The sequence below is a fragment of the Penaeus vannamei genome, chromosome 11 (genome assembly GCF_042767895.1).
Source record: "Penaeus vannamei isolate JL-2024 chromosome 11, ASM4276789v1, whole genome shotgun sequence".
Lineage (NCBI taxonomy): Eukaryota > Metazoa > Arthropoda > Malacostraca > Decapoda > Penaeidae > Penaeus > Penaeus vannamei.
In genome coordinates this window covers 18,723,051-18,738,050 of record NC_091559.1, presented here as the reverse complement: position 1 = coordinate 18,738,050, position 15,000 = coordinate 18,723,051, and the positions used below count along the sequence as shown (strand labels likewise).

Below are 15,000 nucleotides of genomic sequence, written 5' to 3'. Positions count from 1 at the left end.
TACGGTCGGTGGGCTGACAGACTCCGGGCAAGCTCCACCCACCGATTTTGTAGTCGCAGGGAATATTTTATTTTTTGCTTCAAAATATACTGGCATGAATGGATTAAGATTCAATTCCCATTGTTTAGAATTTTTCAGTTTGATTTCTTTTATGGTTTATTTTGAGTCTTGAGATACTGGCATGGGATTGTTCATTTCGTGACCTTTCTTTGCTGCTAAATCTGTTATTTTGTTACCCTTAATGTTTTTGTGTGATGGAATCCATTGTTTTTGTGTTGCTAGAGCGTGTATTTGTTTTTGTATATCGTATATGATTTGTTTATAGTTTAAAGGTTTGTTGTTTTGTATTAGTAATAGTGATGATTGAGAGTCTGATAGTATTACTGTTTTATTTAGATTATTGTGTATAATATAATTTGATCTTTGTTTTATAGCAAAGAGTTCTACGTGGGTTATTTCTACATTAGCTGGTAGTTTCCAGATAGTTGTTATTTTTTTGTTTTGAATGAATATTGCTACCGAGGTTGAATCTGGTTCGGTAATTGTTACAGAGAGCAACACACCCTCCCAGAGACTAAGTCGAAAAGAATTGATGGTTTTCTGCATGAAATCCCATGATTTCATCAATTTTCAGTGTTGTTTCTTCTGTGAATGAATCATTCAGGAGATTGAGTACCATTTCTCCATCGACTATGTTGATTTGACAGTCCCGTTAGTAGGGGAGGGCATGAAGTATATCAGGGAAATTATGGGGTAAAACAAGCTTAAATAAGAATGATAACAATAAAAAATGCGTAAAACTAGCACAAAAAACGCTTTAAATCGGTCAATGAATCTCCACGGATGTAACCGCCATTTTTGAAATTCTACGGGCTGACGCGCCAGTCCTATGGGAACCCAACCCACATTTCGGCAAAACTCTACGGGAATTTACATGTTCCAATCCCTCCAAAAAACGTGTTGACCAATAAACCAACCTAATTTATCAATATAAATTGCTGTGACTAGGCATGCCCTTCGGGCACTGTCCAAGGGGAGGGTTAATGGGGGGCAAGCCCTTGAAAGGCGGCCACGCGTTATATTTTCGTCATTTAGCAGTGACTATAAGTCCTGCGTATCTTATACTATATTCTATCCCATTCTATTTTTCCTACTCTATAAGATGGCGGTGTCCATTTCCCTCTATTTATACGCGTAAATATTTTGGTATAGTCTTTGTAGTTTATATTTACCATTTCTTGATAATGTTTTTGAATGATGATTTGAGCGGTGTTTTTTGTGAGGTTTTCAGCAAAATTTATTTGTATATAATTTGAAATATCAAACCATGATTGGTACTTCATTTAGTTTTAGTTCAATATTTAGATTCTTTTTAGTTTCAGTGACTGTGTATTAGGGATCTCTTGTCTCGCAGGGGATTATATTCTTTTATGTAATTTATTGATTGATGTTTTATTGGCATTCAATTGGGTTTATTTAACATCTTGGTTAATTGTATATATTCAGGTTCTTTTTTACGGTCTTTCATTGGAGGTAAATTTTTTATAGCTTGAAGAGCTATTATTGGGGTTGGATTTAGGCATCCAGTTGCGAGTCTTAATATTTGGTTTTGGAGGGTTTCTAGTTCTTTAATTTCTACATCTTGTGCTGCCCCATATATTGTTATTCCATATTCTATTTTTGGTTTTATGTTTATTTTGTAGAATTTTATTAGGGTTTCTCTGTTAGTTCCCCAATTAAATGAGGTTAGTTTTTTCATGAGATTTATTCTATTTAAAGTTTCTACTTTTATATTATTTATATGTTTTTTCCATTTTAGTTTTGGTGCGTCTAGCATTAGACCTAATATTTTGTGGCTTTGTACATATTCACTTTCTATATTATCTATTTTTATAGTTGGTAGTTGATTTATTTTCCTATTTGTGAAACAGAGAAGCTTACTTTTTAGAAAATGTATTTTTAAGTCCCAGTTATTTGCCCATTCCTTTAGTTTTGTAATTCTGTTTCTATTTTGTTTGATGCTTACACTAAGTTTTTGTTACTTGTCATTAATGTAATGTCATCAGCGTATATTATTTTTTCAAAGCCAGTTAGATTTCAATCATTAACCATTATGTTAAATAATGCTGGACTTATTGGAGATCCTTGAGGTACTCCACATTTAGTTATTCCTTTTTCAGAAGTTCTATTTCCTATTTTTATTTGGAACCTTCTGTTTTCTAATAGGTTACTTATCCATTTTAATGGGTATCCTGTTATACCTAGGTTTGCTATTTTTATTAATAGTGCTTCATGATTAACTGTGTCAAATGCTTTTTCTAAGTCTATGCAGGCTATTATGGTATATTGTTTGTCAACAAATGCTTTGTTAATATGATTGTCTAATATCTGTAAAGCTTCTGTTGTATTTCTATTGGGCCTGAATCCATTTAGATCTTTATCTAGTTTATTATAATGTTCTAGAAACCAAGTTAGTCTTTTTGTTATAATGTTTTCTTATATTTTTCCAATACAAGATATTCTGCTTATGAATCTAAAAGATTTTGTATCAGTAGAGTTTTTTCCAGGCTTAATTATGGGGTTAATTAGCACATTTTTTAGTGATGCTGGATATTCTCCCCTGGACCAATGTGTATTTAGGATTCTTAATATTGTTATCAGCATGTTATCTGGGACATTTTTATATAATTCATATGGGATTTTGTCTGGGCCAAATGCTTTGTTATTCTTGGCATTTTTTAGTATTGATTTTAATTCTATCATAGTTAAGTCGTTGCTTAATTCATATGTATTTTGTAAATTGAATATGTTGTATTTTTCTGAATTTAATAGGATTATTTTTGGTATTTTATTTACTGTTTTCATGTATTTGTTTTTGAATTTTTCTAATTTGTGATTAATATTTGTTAATGGCAAATCATTATCTATTATTGGACATTCCTTTATAGTTTCCTTTCCTGTCAGTTTCTTGAAAAAGTTCCAGATCTTTTTAGATGGATTTTTAAAATCCAATGTTTCACAAAATTCACTCAAGGATTTTTTTTTTTCTTGTGATATTGTTAGTTTACTTTTGTTAATAATTTTTTGTATTCTAAATGATTTACTTGGGTTGTTTTTTTCCTCCATCTGTTGTAAACTTTATTTCTTTCTTTGATAATTTTATCACATTCTTTGTTCCACCATGGTTTATTAGGGTTATCTTTATGTTGTCTCTTTTGTAATTTAAAATATTTTAAAGCTGTATTTTTTATCAGTTCTGTTATTTCTTATGTTTATTTCGTTTAAGTTTCTGGTATTCCTTCCATCTTTCTTTTGTATAGCACCATTTTTTTCTTTAAGTAATTGGTTACCTCTATGTGTATTATCAGTTATTATTATTGGTAAATTGTCACTTATTTGATGGGGTGCTGATTTTAATTGTAAGTGACTAAGGGTGGATGAGCCAAATACAAGATCTAAAGTTGATTCTTTTGCTGTTTTAGGGTCACTTCTAGTGATTAAGTTTCTTGGAGTTAATAATGTAACATTGTTTTGACTTCGCCATTTGATTACATTTATGCCTGTAATATTAATTTGTCTCTGGTTTATGTTTTCGTTCCAGAGAGGATGATGCGCATTAAAGTCAACTATTATTAATTTTGGATGTCTTACTTGATCTGAATACTATTCTAATTCTTCTGTTTGTATTGCATTACATGGGTTATTTATTAATATTATGTTTAGCCAATTGCCTTTGTAACTTGTTTTGATTTCTAATACTTCTATTTTATCATTGTATATGTCTCTTGAGTCTATTTTTTGTGATGAATTTCGTTTTTTATACATAAAGCAAGGCCTTCTCCTATTTGGTTATTTTATTTCCATCTTTTCTTATCACTGTATAATTATAATTGTTGATAATGAGTTTATCATTTTCTTTTAGCCAAGTTTCATTGATTGCAATTATTTCTAGGTTTTCTTTATATACTAGATAATTTAGTTTTGTTTTTTATTTAGTATTTATCTTGCATTCCATAATATCAGTTTGTACATTTTAATATTCTAAAAAGTCATTTTGAACTATGCTAATTTTGTTTATAATGTCCAGTATATTTTGAATGAGAGGTTTCTTGGAGTTGAAGTTGTTAAGTTTGTTATTATTTTAAAAATGTTTTTGGTCACTTTTATTCATGAAAAACTTTTATTTTTATCCTCTTTGTTATTACTTTTGTTTTCTTTGTACATTATTGGGGGGGTAGTAACCATGTGGTCTGGGAGTTTGTATCATCTTTTTGTTTAGTGTTTGTTATAGTTCTGTTTTCTTTATTGATATTTATATACTTTTGAAGAAGTATTTTTTTTTTATAATTATTATTTCTGATCTAGATCTTTTAGGAGTTTGTTCTCTTGGTTTTATAAGAGTTTTTTTGCCTAAGGTTAGGCTTTATGGAAGTATTAATTTTTGAGCATAGCTTTCCGAGCTATTTGCTTCTGTTGTTTGTGATATTCTGATATTCTGGGATTGTTGTGTATTCATGTTGTTTTTGTTTTGTTTTGTTTGTTTGTGGTGCAATAGGCTCCTGAGTTTGGTTATTGTTGTTTTTCTTTTCAGGTTTGAGTTGTTGTAATTGTTTTTTGATTTCTAAGTTATTTGGTGTTTTGTTTTCTTTGTTTATTTGTTGTGTTGATCTATGTATTTTACCGTCTATGGTTTTAGGTGAGTGGTTTCCATCACACAAAAACAATAGGGGGAATTCTCACATTCACTTAGGTTATGACCATGTTGGCTACATTTACTACGTCTCTTTTTGTTCTTACATGTTACTATACCATGCCCGTATCTCAAGCAGTTGTGTCATTTTTGGATTAGAAATGTATATTGCCTTACTTTATAACTTATATGTCCTATGCCTATCCTATCTGGTAGGGAACCTTTGAATGTTATTCTCAGTGATTTTGTTGCAAACCATTTGTCTTGACTGGTCTTATCTTTATTTAATTTTATTGTCTTATTACTTCTATTATTTCATTTGTTGTGTTTCCCAGTGTTCTTATTTTTTTCTTTTAGGTTTTCTATTTTCAATTCTGGTTCCACTGGGTGTATTGTTCCATATGAACAGTTGACATTTTTATTTGATGTTAGCTGCTTGCAAACTATGTTCCATTCTCCTAGTTTTTTCATTTCTATGAGAGGTTTTATTTTGTTTAGATCATTAATTCCAAATCTAAGGGCTTTTGTTAATTTTATTGGGTTGTTGAAGTTTCTTGTTGCCGTTTCATCAATCAGTTGTATAAGTATAACAGGGTTTTCTTGTCCTACCTTCATAGTTGTTGTTTGTTTACTTGTTGAATGTTGTTCTTCCTGCGTTTTCTTGCCGGCTTCTCTGTTTTTCGGTTGTTTTGAAATTGGGTTTTCTTCGTTATCACTTTCTAACTCTTCTTTAGGTCTCTTTGTTTGAACTTCTTGGTCCATAAGTTGGACTAGTTCAGGATCTTCTCCTGGGTCGGGATTTAGTGTCCATAAGATTAAAGTCTTTTACACTTCACTTGGTTATCGATGTTCACTCTACGGAGTTTTGATGGTGCATTTCAAGCTTGTATTGAATATCCAACCAAGAATTTTCTTACAGACGAAATGTAATCTTTCTGATCTATTTTAAATTATTTAGAGACCACTATTGGTATTTCAAGTACAAATTTGTTAAAATGTGATATCAAGCTATATACTTTGAAAAATTGATAAATTTGGAAATGCAACCCCACAATGTTTTTAGGGTGAATAGAATATTTTTCTAATAGCTTTCATCGTATTTTGAATGAATCTAGCACTTATTTTCTTTCCAAACGAAGCATAACTACGATATCGGTCCAAGTAGCTGGGGAGGGCATGATACATATCACAGAATTAGGGGGGTAATTTTGAGAAATATCAGTAGAAAGTTTGATGTTTCCAGATATTAGGGAATTTGGTTTGTGATTTTACGGTGGAAACACAGCTCTATCTTGCCGTACATACTGCAGTGACGGGAACGTTTCCTGAGTGGAGGCCCACATCAACCCTCCCCTCAGGCAGTGCCCAAAGGATTTGGAATGTGTGAAATCCTGTAGACTTTATAGAAAGGTAGGTTGGTGTCCCTTTTTTTTCCCACTTTGGTCCATGGTGGGTATGTCCACACAGTTTCATTGGCCAATTTTAAGCAATTTATGTGCTGGTTTTACACATTTTGTTCTAAATTCTTTCTATTCAAGCCTGTTTTACCCTGTAATTTCCTTGATATACTTCATGCCCTCCCCTGCTATTGGGACTATCAAATCAAGATCTTCATTGGAGAAATGGTACTTGATCTTTTCAAGAATTCATTTGCAGAAGAAACAACACCAAGATTCAATAAAATCATTGGATTTACTGCAGAAAATGCCAACTTTTTTATGCTTCGCCATTGGTAACAATTACCGAAAAATTAAATGGGTTAATCTTTACAGTATGGACACACTAAATTCGGGCAGTTTGAATATATTCTTGTAGAGGTAATAATGTTGCAATAGTCGAAACAAGAAATAACGTGCAAACATGAATGGTAATGCCACAAATAAAGGAAAAGGAGCACAGAAAGTGCTGCTCTTAGCCTAAGTCCATTCAGTGCCTTTGAGTTTCAGCTCTATCTTGCTGTGCATACTGAGGTGAAGACAATGTTTCCTTGGGTCTCTGCTCCTTGTTAACCCTCCCCTCAGGCTATGCCTGACGGGCATATCCAGTCATAACAACTTAGATTGATGAGTTAAATTTTTGACGTGGAGTTGTGGATTTAGTCTCTGGCGAGTGCATTTATCCTGTAAAGAATTACCAATTAAATGATGTGGTTAAAGTTACTGAGAGGGATGCTCAGAGAAAAAGGGATTGGATGCCACCATCTTATAGTGCATAAGAAATAGTCTCAGACAACACAGCTACATCAACATCAGCCTCATATCTACAGTTAAATGTCAAAAATGACCACTGCATATCACAGCTTAGACTGTCTACAACACCCTCACACAGCTAGAGTTCTTATGTTGCGTTTTTACAAGTTGACATGAAGTGTCAATAAAAATGGGTGCAAGGGGGCTTGCCCCACTGTTTATGGAATAAATAGAGTGTAGGAAAGGTTAGGTTTGTGTTTTTGGGTTCGCATGATATTCTGGTTTTGGGATTTAGCCTAGTCTCTAGAGTGTGCATTACTCTCAGTAACAAACACCGATGGTGTTTTTGTTGTGTAATATCCATGAAAATTGGGGTATTTGTTACTGAGAGCAATGCACCCTCCAGATACTAAATCCCAAAACCAGGGTATCATGCGAACTCATAAACCCAAACCTTTCCTACCTTCTATTTATTCCCAACTTATAATTGTGTGGTGCTCTCAGTAACTAATACAAAATTAGCATGGTTAAAGATATTGAAAGCAATGCACAGAAATAGAGGAAAATGGACACTGCCAACTTATGGACCATCAGATATAGTCATAAACAACACAGCTAAAGCTGCAATGGCCTCATATTTGCCGCAAAATTACAAAAATATCTACTGTAAATCACTGCTCACAGACTGTCACTCATCTTGTTTACAGTGCAAGGATAAATCCTACACGGACAGCATAATTCATTACTGCGACATGCCAAGTACTACATATTTTACTAAGCACTTGTTAAAAAGATGTTTTAGTAAATATCAGTGTCCACTGTTCCATATTTCTTTTAAATTGTGCTTTTAATGTTATTTTACTGTCTGTACATTATATTATACAGATTTATTATACAGATCTTTACAGTAATCTTCTGCACATGCACATTTTCAAGACTGGGACTTTTAACACAGCAATGAGACTCCATTTCTTTAGAGAGAGGGGGGGAGAGGGAGAGAGAGAGAGAGAGGGAGGGGGTGGAGAGAGAGGGAGGGGGTGAGAGAGAGAGAGGGGGGAGAGAGAGAGAGAGAGAGAGAGAGAGGGGGGAGGGAGAGAGAGAGAAAGGGGGGGGAGAGAAGGGGGTTGAGAGAGAGAGAGAGTATAAGAGGTATTAACACACCCTACTATATAGTGTAGTTGAATTACAGGTGGCATCAGTGATACACTTTAGTGGCTGTTCTCTTTATTTCTAAGAGTTACACGCACCAGTTATAACGATACAAGAACAGGGTATCTGGCAGTGCTGTGAGAGACTCCGGCTGGGCCTCAGAGGGGCAGTGGCTAGGAGGAGCGGTCAGCTCAGGTCAGTCGAGGTCAGCCCGGGTCACGGGCCGGGCTCGTCGAGGTGTGAGTGGAGAGTGAGAACGAGAGGAGATCACGGTTCCCTTTTATTCTGATCAGCAGCGTGGCTTCTATATTTAGAAGAGCGAGGCTTGGATGAAGCTAGGGGCAGACAGCGAGCATGGGCACGCACGTGGTCTAGATATGTGGACACACGTGGGCAGTATGCTATGCTATATTGCACCCTATATTGCTCACGCCTCGTCCTTGTGGCTTCATCTGAATTCTTCAAGAATGACTTATCATCGTACCCCATCTGCTGGTTGTCTCGTCGCGTTCCTGTTCTCGGTCGTCCTCGTGCATCTCTCGTTGTCAGCCTCTTCATCTTGGATCCTTGGTGCTTCATCCGTCATCGACGTCCACACATCCTTGAAGGTTTTGCCTAGGTCCTCCTTGACCTCGGGTCGTCCAGTCATCCTCGTAGTCCTCATCCAGGTGGTACTCGGCGGCGGCAGCGTCCACACGTCCTCGCAGATTTGTCCAGGTCCTTCCCGGCTGTGGCTCGTACCGATGTCCTCGTTGCCTGCGTCTGGATCTACGGCGTCCTGGGCAGGGGTGTCCTTTCGTCTGAGAGTGGCTTACTCCTGCGCTGGGCAGCTCCTGGAGTTTAACCGATCTATGGGCATCCAGGCAGGCAGCTTTTCATAGCATCATGGGGCCTGCTCAGACGAGTTCCTGGTTCTTCACTGGATCTACGTCCATTATATATATCATGAACCAGTTCATGCATGTAAGGGCCAAGATAGTAAGAGAAAATCGAAAGACAACAGAATGGGAGGGATATTAATCAAGTGCTGATAGCTGTTATATTTATGCTAATTTGCAGTTTTTAATGTGGCTATTTAATTTACTTTCGTTTTTTCTTCACTTCTCTATTTTTCAAGAAGAAAATAACTGAGGGAGAGGAGAGTAGCAGTTCTCATGAACTTTGCTTGAGTTACTAACCATCTCAGATATGAGAATAGATAAGGGAAATGACATCGGTATCCGCAAGGATAACTTGAACGATTGTCATTTCATAGAGAAGAAAAAATATGTATTGTGTATCATTTCCACTAATCACGGTCAGCAACGCCACAAGGCAAAAGAATAGCCTTAGACTACGACACAACAAATCTTATAGATAAAGATCTGATTTAATAGTATCTGTTGAACTGCATGGAAGAGTGTGTGAAATGATTGCGTGTATGTTTAACTCATCACAGCAACATTGCCGGTAAAAGAGATAACCTGCAATCATGCACAACAAATCCTGTAGTTGAAGATTTGATTTTACAGTGTCTGTTTGCGTGAATGTGTCTGTAATGTAATAATGAGTCTGAAGAGAAAGCGAGCTCACATGAATGGATCTCAAACACGAATTTAATGTTCATTTTAGCAAATGTTATTATCATTAGTATGTTAATACAACAATTATTTCAATTACCCCAAGAATTCAACATTAAATGAAATGTGACTTAACGTACGCAAATGAATGGTGACATGAAATTTCTTTTGCAAGTTTTCGCAAAGCAAGCATCCCAGTTCAGAAATGTTTTTTATGTTATCCCCGATTATTTAATCGTAATTTCGGATAGATACAAAATCTGATACACTGAGGTAATCATTTCTCACTTACGCATGTTAGATGCTAGCCTAGCCTTCTCGACAGTGGGTTCCCTTACCTAAATTATCTGTACAAAATGAAGTAACTATATGAGACTCGAATATCTATTGTTAGACTTTTATCTACATTCTGTGAACGGCACACGCAGATATCAACTACGAATCACACGATTGTCGGAATTTTCCGGACATACTAGCGGTAAAGAAAGGTGAGACGGTTGTGATTACTAAGCGAATTAATTCAAGCTTAAACCCTAATCATACAGGTTCACACCGACTCAATATGCCGATCAAATGAGTTATGCTTCAGTTTCATTATACTTACTCTCAGACATCGAGTGCTGCAATCTATTATTCATTACGAAAACCCATGCATTATTGCACGATGAATGGGGAATATTGTTGTGCTTTATTCATTAAAATGAATTTAGAAATATTTGCGATCAAGCAAATCGGGCTCGTCGAGGTATGAGCAGAGAGTGAGAATGAGAGGTCACGGTTCCCTTTTATTCTGACCAGCAATGTGGCTTCTATATTTAGAAGAGCGTGGCTTGGGTGAACCTAGGGGCAGACAGGGAACGTAGGCATGCACATGGTCTAGATATATGGACACACGTGGGCAGTATGCTATGCTATGCTATATTGGACCCTATATAGAGAGAGGGGGAGGGGGTGGAGAGAGAGAGAGAGAGTGGGGGGGTGAAGAGAGAGAGAGTGGGGGGGTGAAGAGAGAGAGAGTGGGGGGGTGAAGAGAGAGAGAGTGGGGAGGTGGAGAGAGAGAGTGGGGGGGTGAAGAGAGAGAGTGGGGGGGTGGAGAGAGAGAGCGGGGGTGTGGAGAGAGAGAGAGAGAGGTGGTGAAGAGAGAGAGAGGGGGGGGTGAAGAGAGAGAGAGAGCGGGGGTTGAAGAGAGAGAAGAGGGGGGGTGAAGAGAGAGAGAGGGGGGGTGAAGAGAGAGAGGGGGGGTGGAGAGAAAAAGAAATGGGTGAAGGAGAGAGAGAGAGGGCGGGGTGAAGAGAGAGAGAGGGGGGGTGAAGAGAGAGGGGGAGAGAGGGAGAGGAGAGAGAGAGTGTAATAATATGTGGGAGGCGTATTCCCCCACACTATTACTTATTGTTCTTGTTGTGTGGTAGGTCGTGGCTGAGCGGTAAGGCGGTACTAAGTAAAGTACTAGGATACTGAAGATGTCGGTCTGCAGTTAAACTTGTCGCAGTTTTCTTTTCTTTATTCTGGGTAACTGGTACAGAGGGGTGAGACGGGCGCCCAGGAAAGGAGCACGTCCTGCCGAGCCTGCGAGGGCGAGCGGTCTGACTCGATGGCAGAGGAATTGCCATGAACAAAGTTCGTTTTAAACATATCATAATGGAAAACATGAAAGAATATGAATGAACACAAATTTAGAAACATATGGTCACATTATGGTTTCGTAATGAAGAAACAAGGGATACCTTATGTAGTCTGGTATGTGAAAAAGAGAGTTACGATGTTTACAAGACTAAAAGTTTTGTGACAGGAAGGTATGTCCGTAGAATAATCGTGAACAATTGATCACTAGAATATGTACAATAATAATGATTACAAAAGCAGCTATATAGACATTGCATTTTCTGAGGAACATTTTGAGTATACACAATATATGAGTCAAAATATAGTTATAAAGTAATCAGAGGGAATGTCGGTAAGGGTCGGAATTGCTTGTTTTAGAGGCAGTTTGTCATGGACGTCTAGCGAGGGGCGCAGGACACGGCGTCAGCGATAAACAGTAGAGTCCTATATACTGCGAGGGTGATGTCGAGGTCGAGGTGAGTGGTCACTAAATCGCTCGGTCACCAGAAAAGAATCGTCCTCGATTCTTAGGTAGACAATGCAGGTAGATGGCAGGTGATAGGTTACGAAGGTAATAGACACAAGGAGTCTCGATCTTGCAGTTGAGGAGGAACGGTCGTACAGGTACTTCTGAGGTCGGCGGTCTAGGGAGCTTGTTTGCACAGGTCACTGTTCCGCGTGCAGGTGGTCTTGATGGGAGTGGCAGTGATAATCAGTCACGGAGCTCGTCAATCGTTCCACAGTATCACTAGAAGACATAGTTAACTTGTCAGGTGCAGTGTCAGTCGTAAATGACACGCACACCGGGTCTAGAAGATTCTGGGAGACCAGTAATAGTCGATGAGACGAAGGTTGAGCGGAGAATCTTGAGAGCGAGGTCTTGAGGATCACGTCGGCGGGAAGGATTCGTCATCTCGGGAGAAGAAAACATCAAAGTGACGGCGTCACGAGGTAGGCAGGCAAGGAGGGACAGTTCTTGCCAGGATCACCAGCACGGCAGCGGGTGTGGTGAGTGAAGCGAGATGCACGAGGGGCGTAGGCGGCGATCACTTGCGGACGAGGCGGGGCGGCGTACACGGCCGAAGGTACAACGCGAGGAGAACAGGAGAGCGGTGGTGAGGACGTTCGGCGGTAGTCACCAGCGGACGAAGCGGCGTACATGGCCGGCGTTGCAGCGACGTGCAGTAGAGAACGAGAGCGGCGGCAGGTGACACGGCGGCGAGAACGTCCATGAGATGGCTCGTTAACGGGCGAGTGTGACTTTGTGCGCCAGGTACGGCGGCGAGAGTAGTGACGTAGTGATCCGAGAGTCAAGGGCAGCAGTGGCTTTTCAGCACGGGGCGTCTGGCTCTGAGGACAACAGGCGGGAACAACATTACCATGTCTTGGCGACAGAAGACATAATGCCATATCTCAGGGGTATATTGCATTATGAATAGGAAATAACTGGAAGCAACGTGTCAAGTATTGGGAACAGAGGGTGTTAATTACAACATTTACCTGAGAGATTGAAGGCAGTAACAAACAATCAAGATTGTAGGACAAAATCTCGAGGACATTGCGAGTTTACAGAGCCATGAAAGATACAGGAATGATTCTCCATGTCATAATTTGTAGAATTCACGTGCAAGAATACAAGACAGCAGATATACTTGTAAAATTGAGGGTAGATAAATCATAGAACACATTTCCTTTAGGGGAATGGGAGTAGTTGCATGCTAGGATGCAGGAAGAATTTTCCTAATAAGAGAATTACTGAAACGTGTAAACAAATGCAGGAAAGATTTCATGGAAAACAACAGTTCATAAATCATCACGACTCAGAGTAACAGGAAAACGATTTTAGTACCCAAAAGAAGACGGAACTACAGAGAAATTAGCGTAATCATGCTAACCACAGGGCATGAGTGAGGGGCACTCGGAGTGTGGGGAGACAGATGCTCGCTGAGGGGAGATCTCGTTTTGTATGCGGGAAGAACGCAGGTGTTCACGAGAGCGAGAGGAAATCAGACACTTCACAGGGGATTTCCTAAATAAATGAGAACAGCGAGGATAAAGAGACTCACCTTGAGGTACTGACAGGGCAGTGTAGGTTGATGTTGTTACATCAGGCGACTGCAGTAACTTTTGAGGACTGTGGCAAGGAGGAAGAAGGCTTCGTGATTGATGTCGGAAGTCTTGAATTGACAGACTTCGAGGAGGGATTCTTCGCTTGCAGGAGTCGATAATCTTGTTAGAAACTTGTAACTTCTCGTAATGGTTATCTTCGGAGGACTTGTGTGATGCGATCTTCGGAGAGCGCGTGGTGCGGCAATCCCACCGTACTGCCAACAGTGTAGTAACTACGACTGATGGTGGAATAAAATGTAGGCAGAGTCATTACAATTTATTGGTTATAAGCTGTGGGAGCTTGAGGTGTTGACCGAGCTGAAGCTGAGATCAGAGTGACTTCGGCTTTGAGTTTTCGAGGTGAATACAGGTCATTTTTGTACGATACTCGATGAAATGTTACTAAACACAGGAAGATGGAAAATATTAATCTTCCGTAGGAATGTCCACGTAGGCTTTTCTCTATGTGTCCAAGGCCTTCATACACGTTCACACGGTTCACACGTGTTAAGTGTTTGTACAACTAAAAGCATCGTGATAAGAAAGTATGTCCGTAGAATATTCGTGAACAATTGATAACTAGAGTAACTACAATGATAATTATTACAAAAGCAGTGATATATACAGTGCAATATCTGAGGGATATTATGAGCATACATAATACATGAGTTTACAAGTAGTTATAAAGTAATCAGAAGCATTGTCAGTAAGGGTCGGAATTGATTGTTCTGGAGGCCATCTGTCTTGGTCGTCTCGCGAGGGGCGCAGGACACACTGGCGTCGGGGATAAACAGTAGAGAACTATATAATACGGGGGGGGGGGGGGGCTACAACGAGGGTGATGTCGAGGTGAGAGGTCACTAAAGAGAAGGGGGGGAAAAGAGAGAGAGTGGGGGGGATAGAGAGAGAGAGTGGGGAGAGATAGAGAGAGAGAGTGGGGAGAGATAGAGAGAGAGAGTGAGGAGAGATAGAGAGAGAGAGTGGGGAGAGATAGAGAGAGAGAGTGGGGAGAGATAGAGAGAGTGTGGGGGGGGAAGATAGAGAGAGTGGGGGGGGGAGAAAGAGAGAGAGAGGGTGGGGGAGAAAGAGAGAGAGAGGGGGGGAGAAAGAGAGAGAGGGGGGAAAGAGAGAGACAGAGGGAGGGAGAAAGAGAGAGAGAGGGGGGGGGAGAAAGAGAGAGAGAGGGGGGGGGGAAAGAGAGAGATTGAGGGGGGGGGAGAAAGAGAGAGATTGAGGGGGGGGGAGAAAGAGAGATTGAGGGGGGGGAGAAAGAGAGAGATTGAGGGGGGGGGGGAGAAAGAGAGAGATTGAGGGGGGGGGGAGAAAGAGAGAGATTGAGGGGGGGGGAGAAAGAGAGAGATTGAGGGGGGGGGAGAAAGAGAGAGATTGAGGGGGGGGGAGAAAGAGAGAGATTGAGGGGGGGGGGAGAAAGAGAGAGATTGAGGGGGGGGGGAGAAAGAGAGAGATTGAGGGGGGGGGGAGAAAGAGAGAGATTGAGGGGGGGGGAGAAAGAGAGATTGAGGGGGGGGAAGCAAGAAAGAGAGAGAGGGGGGGGGGAGAAAGAGAGAGAGAGAGAGAGAGCGGGCAGGGGGAGAGGGAGAGAGAGAGAGCAGGAGGGGGAGAAAGAGAGAGAGCAGGAGGGGGATAGAGAGAGAGAATGATAGCGGGGGGAGAGAGAGAGAGAGAGAGAGTGGGGGGGGGC

At 39.8% G+C, this 15,000-nt stretch overlaps 1 protein-coding gene across 5 annotated transcripts in view; it reads left to right on the top strand.

Moving 5' to 3' along the window:
• The window catches only part of BCAS2 (BCAS2 pre-mRNA processing factor), a 61,105-nt gene that overhangs the window by 786 nt on the left and 45,319 nt on the right, over positions 1-15,000 (top strand). Inside the window, exon 2 of one of the 5 annotated variants that reach the window (XM_070127084.1) lies at positions 5,934-6,100. The exons of 1 other annotated variant lie outside the window; for it this stretch is intronic. The gene's annotated coding sequence lies outside the window, so the exon portion shown is untranslated. Of the gene's footprint in view, positions 1-5,933; positions 6,101-12,267; positions 12,463-13,415; positions 13,556-15,000 lie in introns of those variants that run through there. 3 more of the 5 variants (XM_070127083.1, XM_070127085.1, XM_070127087.1) reach the window with 3 other exon arrangements.